The following is a 17,501-nucleotide window of genomic DNA, read 5'->3' as shown; positions in this document are numbered from 1 at the left end:
GAAATTATGTTTACATGATGTAAATAACTAATGTCCATGTTTCTGTATAGTAGTCTAAGAACTTCAAGTTAATATCAGAGGATCAATTATTATCTTATTCATTTTCAAGATATAAGCTGTGTGGCAAACTGTCATGTCAGATTAATTCCCTCTTTAAATAGCCTTTACTATTATGGAAAACTTTGTGTTTTTTATAACATTCTGTAAGAAATCAAAGAGTACATATCATTACCAGTGACAGTTTATGTTATTTTACACATATGGAGATAAGCAGTGACAATTAAAATTAATTAATTAATTAATCAATTGATATCTTTATAATTGGACAAGGAAGTGCTTTACATAATGATGCTGAGTCACCCAGTCACCATGAGCTCTAGGTTTGCAGAGTGTGGGGGCAGGGAGATACTGCTGTCTTGTGGCTGTGTTGACCTCCATATCTTCATCACCATAAGTATACATTTGGACTGAGAGTTATGCATTTATAGTCACATTGTTTTACTGAAAAAACATTTTTCATAGTTTCTTCTGATTATATTTTCCCCTCCTCCAACTGCTCCCATATCCTCCCTATCTCCATATACCCCCAAATACACACCCTTTCTTGCTCTTTCTAATTAAAAAGCAAACAGGCATAAAAAAGGGAGAAAAAGAAGAGGAAATTACATAAAATACAAACAAACAAATCTGACTAGGATAAAACCAGCAAACGAACAAAAATACAAAGTGCCGAAGAAAAAGCACAAGAAACACATACAGACCCAGAAACACACACATTATTTGTGCACACAGATATCCTATAAACATATAAAACTTAAAACTGTAGTATATAACCAAAAGATCTCTAGGAGAAAAAAAAGCCCAGAAAAGCCCTATGAAACAATCAAACAAACCTCCAAAGATACCATGGAGTTGGTTTTGTGTTGGCCATCTACTGTTTGGCATGGGCCTTGCCCTGAAGTGTGGTTTGTATACACAGTGACAGTCCATTTGAGAAAACTAATTCTTTTGCCAACCATTATAGTTGGAGATAAACCTAGGTTAGGGGTGGGGACTTATTTCTACTTTCTCTCTTGGCAATGGGACTGACCCATCTAGCCCAGCCCTGTGCAGGCCTGTGCATGCTCTCACAGTCTCTATGAATTCACATGAACATCAGATCTACTGTATCTAGAAGACCTAGTTTCTTTGGTGTCTTCCATCCTTACTGGCTTTTACAATCTTTCCAACTCCTCTTCAGCAGAGTTTCCCGGGTCCTGAGGGGTGGGATTTGATGGAGACACTCCATTGAGAACTGTTCCCAGGTCTCTTACTTTCTGTACATTGTCCAATTGTGAATCTCTATTTGTTCCCATCTGCTAAATGACGAAGCTTCTCTGGTGATGGCTGAGCAAGACCCTGAACTATTGAGTCTAGCAGAATGATGTTGGGAATCATTTTGTTGCTTTGATAGAGCAGTAGTATTGGGTTTTACCCCAGATCTGTGGCCTTTCTAGTATCGGGTTCTAAGATGGTAGAACAGTATTAGACATGGGTTCTATCTCATAGAATGGGCCTGAAATCCAATCAGATAGTGGTTGGTTATTACTACAAACTTTGTGCCACTATTATACCAACTTAACTTGCAGGCAGATCACCATTATAGATCACAGGGGTTGCAGCTCCATTGTTTTTTGCCTCGCTCCTTTGGTGCAGAGTACCTTCCGGTACCATGAACACTAGTCAATAGAGGTGAAGGCTGTAGGTAGACATTAGCTCAACTTCTCTATGTTCAATAGGCTATTTAGGTGTTGTAGGGCCTTACCATCAGTTTGTGTAAGCAACCAATAGCCTGAGATGTTTCAGAGGTTTCCATAGGACCCCCCTTGGAAGAAAAACTCAAGTATATGTAACCCATTCGTGGCACTAGAGGTTTCATTTGGTGTTGTGAGATGTCTAGTTATGGCTTTCTCTTCCTGTTATCTGGTAATTCCATTTATATTTCTTTTGCAGCAACATTTTTTAAGAAATGGATAATTTTATGTGGAACACATTTGATTTAAACATTATCAGAAGCAGTGATAGGTAATGAGATTTTCTGGTTAATTATTACCTTAAAATTTAAGCTTTCATATTAGATCCAAGTTTTTGAACTTCATGCTAAAACATGCAAAGGTAATATAAACAATACATTTGAACATTAATACAAAATATTCATATTTGAATAACATCAGAACATGGAAACATTTTAGGTAGGAAAATGTCAGACTGAAGGACAGAAAGAAACCTGGTTTGTTCTTTCAAGACGACTTTAAGATGCATAGTGAATCAAAACAGGGAAAGCTGAGGCTACTCATGGGGTTTGGGAGCAATAATAGGAAATAGGAATCAAGAAATACCTTGACATAATATGTAGTTCACATAATATGTGTTTACAACTGTCTGTCATCAACTTTGTTCCTCCCTTACCTCCTTCATTTTCTAGGTAGTGCTAGGAATGCACGTCAAGGCATTGTACATGACAGGCTGGCACTCTATCAGTGAACTACATTTGCAGCCACCTGCCTATATGTCCATTTGAGATAGGATTTTGGTATACAGCCAGGGCTCTCAAGCTCATAATGTAAGCCATCGCATCACAGGTGTGTGCCGTGACTCCCAGTTGCAATCACTACTTTTATTTAGTTTATAAATGTACCTGATACCTTCTATTTCATTATTGATTGAAATGAAAAAAAATAAATGCCACCTACAATTTTATATTAACTAACCATCACATTTACATTTTTAATTACTGAATTTCTATGTAAAATGTTTTGGAGGAACACCCAAAGTTTCATTTGCTAAAATTAAAAGCTACTATTCTGGATTACTATTTAAAGCATAACCTGGGGGGAAAAGACAGTACTACAGTAAGTTAGATGTTCTGCAAAAATATATCTAATGTTAAATTCTTAGAATATGGTGCAGTAACATTAACTTACAATGTGAAACATATTCATAAATTAGTTTATATTTCAAATAAATGTTGATCTGGAAAGTGCTCCAAATAAATTCAAAATGAAAGAGAGTAGCAGAGCAAGTTCTATTTTTCTCTTAAAGACATCTCAGAAGAGATGGAATGGGTGAAGAAGGAGAGAGTACTTTTTCATGAAAATTATGTCTAAAACATGCAAATTTAGGGAAGTTTTGCACTAATGCTTGGCAGCAAATATAACTATTGCAAATATGACTAGAATAGAAAGATCTAGTGCAGTATACCATTTCTGCTCTCCCCACTAAGAGGTGAAATCTATTTCTATAGTCTGAGGCTTGGTTTTGATAAATTCGGCAGAAATGGTAACAGGAAAACTGGTAATCTCATATATTACAGACCGTTTGTGTGAGAAATCACAGCCAACATCTGTCCATTGCCTCCAAAACTAAATGAAACATGGAAGATGACACAAAGGTCTACAATATTGCAGCTGTACATAACTGTGCCCACCCAATTCACTAGATGAATTCCAAAGCATGAAACATAAATGAAAGTAACTGGAAGGCTCCAACTGACATGAATATTTGTGGGAACTAGTAAATTGCTAAGTTACTATGGATTGGAGTAGCTTGCCTTGCTCAAAACTTAAGTGAACCACTGAACAATTCAGACCCTTTCTGCCTTCTATTCCACCTATTTTAAAATTAACCACTACCATATCTTCAATTACATCATTTGGATACATAATATAATCTGTAAGACTTTTATTGATTATTTGAAATTAAAATAAATAATATTTTAGTCCTTTTGTGTATAAATGAATATTATGGTACCATTCAATTTCAGAATCAAATGGTTTTCTGATAGAAGAATAAAAGCCATGGAACACTCAGCCCTAAATGGGATGACTCCATCAAATCCTTCCTCCAGGGCTCAGAGAACTGCACAGGCGGTAGTATAAAGAGTCAGAGGAGATGGAGGAACCAAGGAACAAGACCTTCTTAACAGGATGACTGTGGCACCTCTGAACTCTGAGACCATGGCAGCATGTACAGTGCCTACATGGGTCTGCACCAGGTGTTGTCCTAGAGCAGAGAGAAGAAGTGGACACAAGTCCCTATCCTTAACCCAGAAGCTATCTCCAATTGACAACCACTTCCAAATGAAAAATTAGTTTTCTCCAAGAGATTTTCATTCTTCAGAGCAGACCCCATGCCCAAAAGTAGATGGTCAACACAAAATGAACTCAATGACATCTTTGGAGTTTTGGGATCTTTGTTTTTCAGGGTATTTCTTCATCCTTATAGGTCCTTTGGATATGTATTATAGCTTTTAAAAATGCAATTACTGTGTGTGTCTCTGTGTGCATATCTTTATGTGTTTTTCATGCATTTTCTTTGGATTTTTAAAAAAGTTCATTTGTTTGATTTGTCTTGTTTCCTTGATTTTTTATTTTATATTATCTTCTTTTAGTTTATTCCTTAGATGCCTATTTGTTTTCTAACAAGAGACAGAGAGGTTGTGGATCTGGATGGGATGGGGGCTGGGGAAGAACTGGAAAGAGTTGGGGGAGGGGAAACTGTAATCAGAATACAGTTTATGAAAAAAATCTATTTTTGATCAAAGAAAAGAAAGGAGGGAAAGAAAGAAGGAAGGAAGAAAGGGAGAAAAGAAGGAAGGAAGAAAGGAAGGAAATTGGCTTAAGAGCAAACAGAAACAATACCAAAACCAGCAGCTTCTCCATCATTGTGTATATCACCTTCCTCACTGTCTGATGGAAAATTATATACCTAGGGTCTTTATGTCTGTGCTGGAACTTCATCAGGTTTCCTGTAGATGTTCTTTATAGCTGTTTGCTTTTCTCGTGTTGGCACCAACAGGTGATTTGTAGTTAGGTGTCATAGGTATCTGATATTCTTACTGTGGGATATTTTCTTGCCCTTTTGTAAGATGAATTGTTAAACAGCCTTATTAATAAAAGCCAGGTGTCAGATAGTGGGGTGAATGCTGAAAGATCAGAGAAGCAGAAAGAAACCAGCCACGTTCTCACCACATGGAGATCCTCAGCCAAAGAGAGCTACTTCCTGTATACCCACCCTATGTGCCTTTCTGTTTGGCCATCTCATTTCCTCTCTCTGCCCAGTTACATCACTTCCTCTTCCTGCCCAGCTCTGTCACTTCCTGTCTGTCTGTACAGACCTCCAGACCTTTATGGTTGGTGCTGGAATTAAAGGTATATACCACCATGCCTGGCTTTGTTCCCAATGTGGCCTTGAACTCACAGAAATCCAGATGGATCTCTGCCTTCTAATTGACATGATTAAAGACATGTGTTACCATTGCTTGACCTCTATATTTACTGTAGTGGCTGGCTTTTTCCTCTGATCCTCAGATAAACTTTATTGGGGCACACAGATAAAATATCACCACACGCTTTCATGAATCTTTCTTGACACTGGCAATTTCATTAAATACATTCCAATTTCTTTTTTTTTTTTTTTTACTGGAGATTTAATAAAAACCTACTTGGGGAACATCAGGGAAGGAATTTACTAGCAGTGTGCTTGTCTGGATTAGTGACATTATTTTATCTTTCTAGTTTCTTGTTTCATCATTTGTTTGGACATAATTTTAAGGTATCTGTTTCCAAGATTTTGAACATATATATTCAATATCTGAATATATATATGTAGATATATATTCAGTTAGGTATTAATATTAGTTTAAATTATGTACATATATTATTGTTTGGTAATATGTTAATAAAGAAATAGATGAATATGTTTCTTGAAACTCTTTGCCAATGTTATATACTCTTTCTTTAGCCCAATATGTGGCTTAAATATTAATAAATTAAAGCAAATATTGTGCCAAATGTTTTACTAGACAATATTGTAATGACTGAAATAACTATCTTGATGGGTGTATTAGGTACTGTTCAGTTGTTTTAAAAATGCCATGACCAAAAGCAATGTAAGGGAGAAATCACTTGTTTTGGCTTATCGGTTCAATATAGGAGTATAGCAAAAAAAAAAAAAAAAAAAAAAAAAAGAGAGAGAAATTAAGGCATGAGTAGGAAACTATATTGCTCACATTTTTAGATGCTCATAGGAAGCAGAGAAAAAGAATAAGGAGTAAGTTTGTGAAACCTAAAAGCCTGTTGCTAGTAACATGCTTCATTCAGCAAGGCTCTACCTCTCCCAAACAGTACCACAGACTACAAGCCAAGTACATGAACATTTGAGCCTCTGAGGGACATTTTTTAATGAAACAGTGACAGCAAGCTACTCATTTCCCATTAATACAAATAGAAACCAAATATGAAATTTAACTAGGTAAAAGAATCAGTCTATGCAATGAACATCTCCAAACCAGAGCTCTGAGTACTGACTGAGCATAGAAATTTAAAACTATACAATAATTTATTTGTACTTTAAAATTCCTGTCACATTTACAGTGGTAACCAGGCTTAGTCAAAGACTTTGGTGTAGTTTCTTTTATTTATTTATTACTACTATACTGATCAGTAACAGTTTCACATTATGACAAGTCAATTTAGATTAAAAAGTACTCTTGCCAAGATATTTGAATCATTCAAATGCAGAAAGATTCACAGATGTAGTTAACTTCTAATGTTAACACCTGAAAGAACTGTATGTTATCTATAAATTTTGATTTTTCTCATTGTGATTATTAAAATGTTAATTCAACTTGTATGGAAAATATCAGTCTGAAATTCCTGACATTCATGCAATATATATAATATATAGAAAGTGGCCAGATTTATTTTGATTTTTTTCATTAGAAAATTCAAGATATAACATATTTTAGAATATTGAGTGGTGGAATTTGTTTAAATAATATACTTGTATATTACAGTCTCTCTAAATTAGTTTTTAAAATAACTTCCTAATTATTTTATATTATCCAAACTGGGGTTGCTTTTGCTGAGTGATATTAATTGAAGTCAAGACACAGGTAAATAGATACACCATTTTTTGAAGATAGCAGACTCTTATATAGTATGGAATTGTAAGGTGTAATATGACATAGACATACACATGGGATTATGAGTCAGTATATGCAGAAAAGCACTGTTAATTTTATATTGCTGAAGTATGATGTCCAAAGATCAGTAAACAACAAGAGTGAAGAAAGATGATTTAAGTCAATGTATTAATCCAGGCAAAAATGCAATGATCTATTCTACAGTTTTATAAAAGAATTGGACAAGGAAAAATAGATTCAAAAGGTAAAGAATAAAATCCTTAAAAGTTTTCAGTTAGTGGACAGATGAGAATATTTAGTTCCATTGATATCAATTACATTTTTTTTTATTAAAATTTATAGGCATTTACCTCAGTTCTGTTACAGTTCTGTGTTGGAACCATAGAGTTATATATGATAGATGAGAAGATTTGTTCAGAAGCTTGACAGTACAATCCCAGCGTTTCTAAATAAGAGACCACCACAAGCTGTGTGAACAGGCAGTGTAATCAGAGCTGCCATTTTGCTCCGACCTGGGGTGGAATTACAGGTGGCTGCTCATATCACAGTCCAGAGCTGTACAGAGCCAGTGCTGAGGTCCTGAGTGCATTTCAAGGGCAACAAGTACACCTTTCCTTTAGCCATGATGCAATAGCACAGGCTGGATTTAACATCTGTCTCAATCAACTACAAAATGGAATAAAATACTTGTGCTTTGGGGACATTGAACAAAACAGCAAGGGACAATAGTCCACAAGAGAACAGAAAGAAAGAAGGTGGGTCCCACAGTTACGCCTCAAGCTCAAATTTGGAAATGTCTCCAGCCTTTTGGGGGTGGAAAAATTCACACTGTCCCCTCAAATCTCCCTGAATTGGGGACACATAATTAGATTTACAGAGACGGCACAAACATTAACAAACCAATGTGGTAAAATCTGCAAATGGAGCAGCAGAGAGAAGGTGGTTATATCTTATGTTTTAGGAAATCATCCTCTTTGCTTAGTGGAGAAACACAGACTATACTCCATCCTGAACAATCTCCCCCAATTGTTCATGGACAATTTGCTCACATGTATGCTCCAATCATACTCAGCTAAAGAAGAACCTTCTATAGAGCTCCATTGCATTTTTTTAATCTTTAAATTATAATAGAAGAAAATTATTCTTTTGTGTTCAAATGCATAACTTTTATGTATAAATTCCTGGATTGTTAGTTATATTTTACCTTTCAACAAGGTATTTTATTAATGAACAGAGGGGAATACTTTAAATAAGTCATAAAAATTTTATTTTATTTTTAATTACATATCCATTTTAATGTGGGTATGTGTATCTGATTTCAGGTGCCCACAGAGGCCAGAAGATTAGTTTTAGATCACCTGGACCTGCAGTTTCAGGTTTTTGGGAATCTCCTAATAAAAGTACTGGGATCTGAACTTGGATCTTCTGGAAGAGTGGCACTTAACCTTAAAAGTGAAACTTCTCTCTAGCCCTCAATTACATACTATTAAAATACTAAGATTTATGTCACGTAAAATATAATCAGTACTGATATTTAAAACCCAAAGTCAGATAACTGGCATAGAGTGCTTTTGTGCTATGCAGAACTTCCTAAATTCTCATTTGTCATCAGAAAACATGCCTCAAAGATTCTCCCAATATCTCTTTGGTATTAATTTCCCCAATATAAATGGAATTAAGTAGGTTATTTTCTGCCAAAAAAGAGTTATATTTAATTCCTATTATAAAAACAAAATCACAGCAACTTTTCATTCTTTGATGTATGCACATTTTAAAAAAACATCTGCATCTGTGTCATCTTATACAATATAGCTAATTAAAATTTTGTTTTCTTACACAGTATAAATGCAGCTTCTAATGTGCTGGTTACTAAAATTGACTGAAGGAGTGAAATTCTAGTTGGAACTCATTGATTACAAACTTGCTTATAGCCATCAGGCTGCAGCAATCCTTTTTCTTCAGAGAAAGAAGAAATATTTTAATTTTTTAAAACTTACCTCAGAATATTCCATTATTTAGCAATATTATTGCTGGATAATATTTTGACAATTGTTGTGTTATTTAGAAAAGAAAGAAAATTATACTTTAGTAACACAGGGAATTTTGGTGAGAAAATATACAGTTTAGCTTCATTCTAAAATGAAGTAATTATGCAGTAATATCTATTGACCTTGGGTTTTACACATCCATACACACATATGTAAGTTTATGATCATTGAATAAAATAATGGGTATATTTTTGGTGATCCTTTGCTTACTAACCAACAACCACAGAAATCTGCAAAACATCGTGGCTATTTTAAGCTTATTGTCCTATAGATCATTAGCATTTGACTTAATCAGATGGTTTATACTAGCTCTACTTTCACATCTCCTGTTAACCATTCACTACATGCACGGATCTATTTTTAAGAAATTGATTGGTTAACTATTGCCAAGAACTACGAGCAAAGCATGTTAAAGACCTCTCATTCACTTGTTCTCATGGTGGTAATATATTTCAAGAATAAGAGAAACAAGTCCTGATTCTTTTCTTTAGTTTTAGTTTCATTTTCTGTGTATGAGTGCTTTGCCTGCATGTAAGTCTGTGCACCCTATGAGTACAGTGCCCATGGAAGCCAGAAGAGGACGTCAGAGTCCCTGGAACTTGAACTGTCAACCATGTGAGTGATGGGAATTGAACACAGGTCCTCTGTAAGAACAGCCAGTGCTCTTAACTGTTGAGCCATGTCTCCAGCTCCATTAATCCCAAATTATTAATTATCACTCACATGTCTGTTCATAGCATGTTTGCTAAATTACCCACTGGTCAGAGGGAAGTCAAATACCCAAGCACTACGTTGAGGGAATATGGAGCTAACCATGGGACATAACAATATGAATGAGTAAATGTCAGCTAATCCACCAGTCTACCACAACATAGAACTCTGAAGCATGCCCCTCCTAACACTCTATCATGTAGAGACAAAGTCAGGTCCTACACAAAACAACATAGCTTGTGAGTCATTGTGAGGGTTAATATTGAACATCAACTTGACAGAAACTATCACCACATAGGAGAAAGTCTGGGCACATCTATGACAGATTATCTTGATAAGTTAACAGAGCTGGGAAGACTCATTTGAAATGGGAAGGCTATATTCAGTGGCTGGGGTCCCAGCAATGCTCTCTGCCTCCAGACTTTGCATCGGTGGGGCAAGCTACTTCAGGCTCCTGACACCAGGACTTGCAAGCCACGATTGGACTGTACTCTGGAACAGTGAGTCAAGATAAGACCTGACTCACCTCCATTAAGGTACTTTCTTAAGGCATTTTATCACAGCAGTAGGAAAAGAAACTAATATTCCCATGTGTGACTATTTCACTGACATTTACAGCATCATTTAAAAAAAAGGATATAGACCAAGTGTAGTTATACCATATTGAAATAGATGAAGATTCGTCTCTCCCCGAGATGTTGGGCTAATAAGAGCAAAAATTACTAAAAGTAGTGTTAAACTTTGTTAAAACTGATAATAATACAAGTGCTAATTATATGTGTATCTTCTGATGTTTATCTGCTTGGGAATGAAAAAAAAAACTGGATTAATGCTGTGATCTGGCTTCCTAATTGACAACTATTGGTTTTGTTCTTGCTTGCTTTCTCTACCCAGGAATGCCTTGAACAGAAGGACTGTTAAAAAGGCAGCTAACTGGACTGCTTTGGGCATTTTGACAGCTGATTTGAGGAATGTACATCACAATTGAAGAGGGCAACTGCAGCTCCTGAGGCTGAAACTCAGCCTTAAGTAACTATCTCAAAGGACCATTTACATCAGATGCTTTGCTATGGAAAGCCTCAGGGACCTCTAAGGTGACTCTGAAGTCTTTTCTACCCCAGCTGGAACAAGTGTGCTCCTGGAGCTGCAAGGGAACTAACTGCTCCACAAGCCAGACCAGGCTGTGTTTAGTGCAAACAGAAACTTTGCTTTGAGTGTAAGGTTCGCTGTGATTGGTACAAACTCCCCTTCTCCGGCTGCACAGATGAGCAATGTGGCTCATGGGCGAGCCAGCAGAAGAAATTCCTGTGTGGCAGGCCACCCTAGACTTTCAACGTTCAGCCCAACGCAAGGCTCCCGCCCCCCTCGTGGTTTTCCTTGCTTGTATTTGGTGAGTGACCTCGGTTAGCAGTGTGAAGAAAGAAGCTCTGCTCACCCAGCAGAGCAGCAGCAGCAGCAGCAAAGTTGACGACAGAGCCATGAGGGCAACGGTAGCAGCAATTGTGGAACAGCTGGAGAACCAAGCTACGGGGGGGGGATATAGAGCAGCTTGGCTGCGTTGCCAGCTGTAGCAGAGGCAGGACTACTGTCTGTGGGGGTGGAGTTCCTAAAGAAAGTCCATGGATTGACAAGCCGTGAAAGCATCGCTGTGGGAACCACGTTGCCTTGACAGGTGCCAGAGCCAGAGTGGATAAGTCAGCCAGCTGAGCTGCAAATACAGACGACTATCGGGCAACACTGACACCTTCAGAAGAGGAGAGCAGCAGCTGGCAGTGACACAAGCAGAGACCGCGAGAGGAAGCTCTGGTATGTGTTTCATGAGCAGTGACAGCCGTGACAGTGGCAATAGCAACCTGCACCACAAGCTGCTGTCAAGGGCTGAAGAATCCCAGCGTTCGAGGCACACACAAGAGTTTTAGGAGGTAGGGTTAATGATCTTGGTTTCCTAGCCCTGGGTAATAGTGGCAGCCTGCTGATGGGCTTATCTGCTGCCAGACTCTATCCAGTGCCAAGGAACACAAAAGCTGCCAAGTGTTAGCGCTTGAAGAACTTCCTCTTCCCTGCCATTGTTTCTATCCACGCAAACATAACAGCTAACTAACTGATCACAATGAGACATATACATTTTTTTTTTTACATTTATTTATTGCATGTGTATGTGGACACGCATGTCTCAGGACATATGGGGAGGTCAGCGAACAGCTTGCAGGTGTCGATTCTCTCCTTACACTGTGTGAGTTCTGGGGATTGAACTCAAGTCATCACGAGTGGAGGCAATTGCTTTTACCCTCTGAACCACCGCAGTGGTCTCAACACAGCTATTTTAGCTGGCAATTTCTTTTGTCTACACTATCTGTAGTTACTGATTTATTAACTTTTGATCTGTAGATATATGGTTTTTCTAACTTCAATGGTGGTCAAGCCCAAGTCATCCCAGTGATTCCCTTTCTGAAACCCGTGTGGTGTGTAATCTCCCTCCAACCCGTGAGGATGATGTTCTTCTTCTTATTCTACTTTATCTCCTTATCATTATGCTCCATAATCTTCGTTTTTGATTACAGTCTTGTTCCCTCTATGATACAGCCTTGAATAAATAAATACGATGCTGTGAACTCCTCTAAAGAAGATTGTGTGATAAAGACCTGGAAATAGGGTGGCTGGGACAGATCCAGGGCCCTCAGTCATAGCTGAAAGTGCATTCTTTCCAAGGATGAAAATAATGTTTGAATGCATCCTAGGGAAAATCTTCAGCTGAGGAGCCAGTTAAGATACACCTGTGCATTGAAATGATGATACTCTAAGTGTGCTCTGTTAAAACATCTACATTTCTTCCCATTTGTTCTGTAGAAACAAAAAAATGTGTATGCCTTCCATTTCCATCTATAGAAAAATGCTTAAATGTGGCCCTTATTTTGAGGACAATTTTTGTACTAAAACTTTTAAATAAAAATATTTACTTAAAAATTTCTAAGTAAATAAAAATGTAAAGATTTCCTGTACTAAATCATTTCCAGACTCATAAATATCTTTTGAGACACCACTTTCTTTTCTAACCAAGGCTGCAGACTTCCTTAATTAGTCTTGGGAAGACATAATTGAAAGAATCTGAAAATTATATCCCTCCCGTGTTCTGCATGACAGGGCACATATGTTTACAACTTCCTTTCTTTCAATATAGTAGAAAATAATCACTTTCATTTGCATTGTTTGAAATGCTACAAATTCATAATTGGAAATCTCTCTAAGTGAGGTGTATTTAAGGCCCAAACATTTTAAATGTATGTAAAGTTCTTCACTTTTTATGTCATGATGTCTTAGTTTGTTTTTGTTGCTGGGATTAATGGTCATGACCAAAAGCAACTTTGTAATGAGTAGGTTTATTTTAGCTTTATAGCTGATCTTCCCTCATGAGGGAAGCCGGGAAGGGAATTCATGACAGGAACCTAGAGAGAACTGAGGCAGGTAGTATAGAGAAACATTGTCTACTGGTTTGGTTCCCATGTCTTGTTTGATTTGTTGTTCTTTACAACTCAGGGCCACATGCCTGGGGTGTCACCACCACTCCACCCCAACATCATCATCAATCAAGAAGATGCTCCAAGGACATTCACACAGGCCAGTTTGATGGAGGCCACTCCTCAGTTGAGGTTCCCTCTTCCCTGATGACTCCAGTTTGTGTCAAATTGACAAAAGGGGACCAGGTTGTATGTGTTCTATTCAACAAGGATGAATTGGATAACATAAAGTACTAGAATAAGTTTTTGCTAAATACTTTTGAACAAGGTTTTGTGGGGTATAGGAAAAAAACAATTTAATTTTAAAAACTTAACGCACTGCGTTTGCCGTAAGGGAATATTTGCTCATTTTAGATTATTACACTTGATCTTAGCCAAAAGGCTGAGAAGCGATTCATTTTAGATTATTGAAGTATGTTGACTATAAGAACCTAGATGTACTTTCTTCTATCACACTATTATTCTAAAAAACATCCTTAACATCTTTTATTAATAAGCTTCATCTTACATAAATATATTCACTTTAATGAAATAAAACATGGCATCTCTTGGTGACAGAAAACTTTAATGTCATATTTACATAAAAGGATTCTGTGTTTCTAAAATAATAGCAATGTTAATGAATTGGAAAGCCAATGGGACTGATAGGAAAATATTTGAAAGATCAAAGCAACAACTTATTAGTATTAATCCTTATGTACCTTCCAGTTATTTTACCTTTAAGATTTTAAAACCCTTTTTTCCAATATTACCATGTGTAATGGAAAATCCAAAGTCCTATAATGATGTGCAGAAGAACAATGCTGTTAAGCAAGCTTTAAATGGTACATCTAGTTTAAAAGGAAAAGAAATGTTTTCCTCAGTTTCTGTCAGGGGAAAGAAAGAGGGTAACAAGTGCCAGAGACTGGGGGACAGTATGTGCCAAGCATGGAGTGGGGTTTAGTGGGACAGGTCTGTCACCTGGCACTACCTACAGAATAACCAGTGTTTACTTATTTAGTATTTAAAGATGTTCTTTAAGGGTATGTTGTAGTGTGCAGAAAACCAGGGGAAGAGGGAGAGAACACAGTCTATTAAAATTCTGTGTGTTTCTCAAAGTCCATTATTGTGTTACTTAAAAACTAGGCCACCTACAAACAAGCACAAAGAGGATGAATAACATCAAAGTGTTCTGGGGAAAGGAGTTTTCATGGCTCTGAGCACAGTCCAGCTGGTGTCACTTTACATTTTCCCAAGGCCTGTGCAGCTGAATAGACATAGGGAAATTCATGATTATATTAGATTGAGCATTCCATATTTTCACACATTTTTCTAAGTCATTTACTCAAGGCCAAATTTCAGTGAAAGCTATTATATCTCATTTAGAATGCCAAGATGATATGACATTTTTGCAACTGAGATAGTATTAGCAGAATAACACAATTCAGTGTTGATAAATACTATTTTCTCTACTAATTTAAAGTTTGGGTATCATAGGTTCCATTGCCAAAAAAAAAAAAAAAAAAACCCACACTGAACCATGGGGATATATAAATAGTATTAAGCCCCAAGGATATATGTATATAATTACACATGTTTTTACCGTATTCAATCAAAAGCACAAGACTATCAAGTGGTAATATATTCATGCAGAACAAATAGAATTTTTGAGTCTAGTGTATAGACCCAAATTGTTGAGTATCAGTGACTCTATAATAATGTTCTTGAGATAGTGTTTTTAAGGTGAATGGCCTTGCATATAAATTGGTTTTGAAAGTTAGATGTTATAGCTCACACACACAAGGGAAAACAAATTAAAATGATTTAAGAAAATCCTCCACTGTATACTTGAGGAGACTCATAGTAGGTATAATCAGTAAGCTTTCATAAATTACTGCTTATTGCAGAATCTGAAAAAGCATCCTAGATAGCTGACCTTAACCACCCTGTTCTTAACATATGTTATGCTGCAACAGTTTCTGGATTTTTTTTGGTGAGAAAATAGAAAGTTTAGGTTGCAATTTATTACCTTAATACCAACATACATTTGAAAATTTTTATACATAGATGTAAACCTGATCATTGTGATAGATATAAACACAGTATAAGTACAGCTTTCCATGTGTTTAACATATACATAAAGTAGGAATGATTGTCATAATGAATATTTTAGCCTTTATTATAGAAGTTTGATAGTTTTAATATGTAACCAGAATGTTTGATGAAAATAACTGTGTGACACTACCCTATTTGTTTTCAAATTATCTATTATTATCCGTTTTATTGACATGTCAGGAAGATCGGATGGATTAGTAAGCAAGTATGCAATAACAGAAGAAATTGAAGGTCACAAAAGCCTCAGAGATACAAAGCAATAAAAATGTTTATCAACACAACCATTGAAACCCAAGACAATATTATATCATAAGATAGTATCCACAATTATCTTTCTGTTCAGCCAATAAATTTTTTCTAATTAAGTTTTTGGTGTGTATATGACTATGTGTGTGTTACCTATGCCCAAGTGTAGGTGTGTACACCTATGTGCGTGTATAGAGAGGGCAGAGGAGGATATCTGATTTCCCCCTCCATTACTATCTGCTCTACCACTCTCTTCCTTATTAAGACACAATCTCTCACTGAACATGGAATTAGGCTGCTGGCTAGTAAGGCCCAGTGATCCTCTCGTCTCTCTTCTGAACAATGTGAGAGTGATAGTCTCCTGGCAGATGTCACCAGCTTTGTCATGGGTGCTGCAGATTTTTTCAAATTCTGATCCTCATGCTTAAGTAATAAGTGCTTTTACCCACTGGGATGTCACCCACAATTTTTAAAACTTTGGGAGACAAAATCTCTCAATCAAAGTTTTAAAACTTTGTTTTAACATTTTATATGTTTTAGGCATATATTTCTTAGAAACAGGCACTACCTTCTCATTTAAGGAGATGCAGGGAAAACTAGTTAGTCATTCAAAGTGTCTGTGGCTTCCTCCAAATCTTATTGTCTGCCTTCCTGAAAATAAGTAGGGATGTTCTCCAAATGCAATCTCTTAATCTACATCTGAGAAAAGGCCATCCTCTATTATTTAAACACAGTCTAGAAAGTAAAAACCCTAAAATTCTTTATGCCACAGAACAGTTTGTAAAGGTGAAGAGTAAGCTGTGTGTGATGATTTAACAACCCTAGCCCTAGGGAAAGGGATTAGGTTAATAAATACAAGAATATATTCAGGCACCTACGAGATAAAAGAACATATTAGAAAAATGTGACTCGAGACACAGTTGAAAGGTATAGCAATGTTTTGACTGTGCTAAAATAGATATCTTCACATGGATTTTATACAACTTTAATAGTAGAATGGATGAAAGTAGGGTATGGCATTATAAAGTTAAAGATGCTGAAGCAAAATTCCATTAAATGAACAGCTATGTTAGAGCAATCAGAGGTCAGTGAATGGTAGTTTCAGAATCTGTGTGATTCTAGATTTGGGAAGGTGTCTTGCAGGCTTTTGATACTTATTTATGAATATCTTGATGCTCTTTTAAAGCTAAATATTTTTTATGTTATTACAGAATTTTGCAGAATGTGTTTTGATCATACTTAACCTTCTTCCATCAACTCTTCCTAGACCCACCAGCTTATTCCCATCCACACATCTTTATGTCCTTTATTTAAAAAGAAAAATTTCAAGAGTAATTTGTGATGCCCAAACATTCTTGCATGTATGGACTTCTACTATAGCATGGTTTACTTATCTGGAGACACACTCTTAGAAAACTAACCCTCCCTGAAAGAAGGAGGGCCACCCAACATCTCCTCCACTGGGGATCAGACTTTACGCCCACCTCCCCCATACATGCTGGGATTGGTCTGGCTTGAACATGTAAAGGATTAGTCTATGCTTTTACAGCTGTTGATAGTTCATTTGTGCAGTTGCCCTGCTGTGTCCAGAAGATAGTTTATTTGTAGTCACCCTCAAGTTCAGACTCTTCCTAACCCTGCTTCTGTAATGATCCCAAAGCCTTGAGAGGAAGAGGTGTGAATATATGTTCTGTTTTGGGTGGAGCATTCCAGAGTTTCTTATTCTCTATGCCTTAGGCAAGCTGTGGATGTTTGTGTTAACTTCCATCTACTGCAAACTAAAGCTTCTCTGGTTTGCAGGGAAAGATTGATTAATCCATTATAAAGAAAAGTCATTAGGAGTCAGTTTAATACTGTCACTGCCAGCCGCCACCCTGACAAGAGGCATGAAAAGATGCCGGTAAGCCACGAGCCACGTGGCAA

General features: G+C 36.7%; 1 pseudogene; it reads right to left on the bottom strand.

Annotated features, from left to right (window-relative positions):
- Positions 1-13,511: 13,511 nt before the first annotated feature.
- LOC121822171 (U2 spliceosomal RNA) lies at positions 13,512-13,632 on the bottom strand (annotated as a pseudogene).
- Positions 13,633-17,501: the final 3,869 nt, after the last annotated feature.

This window comes from Peromyscus maniculatus, chromosome 13 (genome assembly GCF_049852395.1).
Source record: "Peromyscus maniculatus bairdii isolate BWxNUB_F1_BW_parent chromosome 13, HU_Pman_BW_mat_3.1, whole genome shotgun sequence".
NCBI classification, from domain to species: domain Eukaryota; kingdom Metazoa; phylum Chordata; class Mammalia; order Rodentia; family Cricetidae; genus Peromyscus; species Peromyscus maniculatus.
Note: the sequence above shows the minus strand (reverse complement) of the source record. Positions and strands in the feature narration are given on the sequence as shown.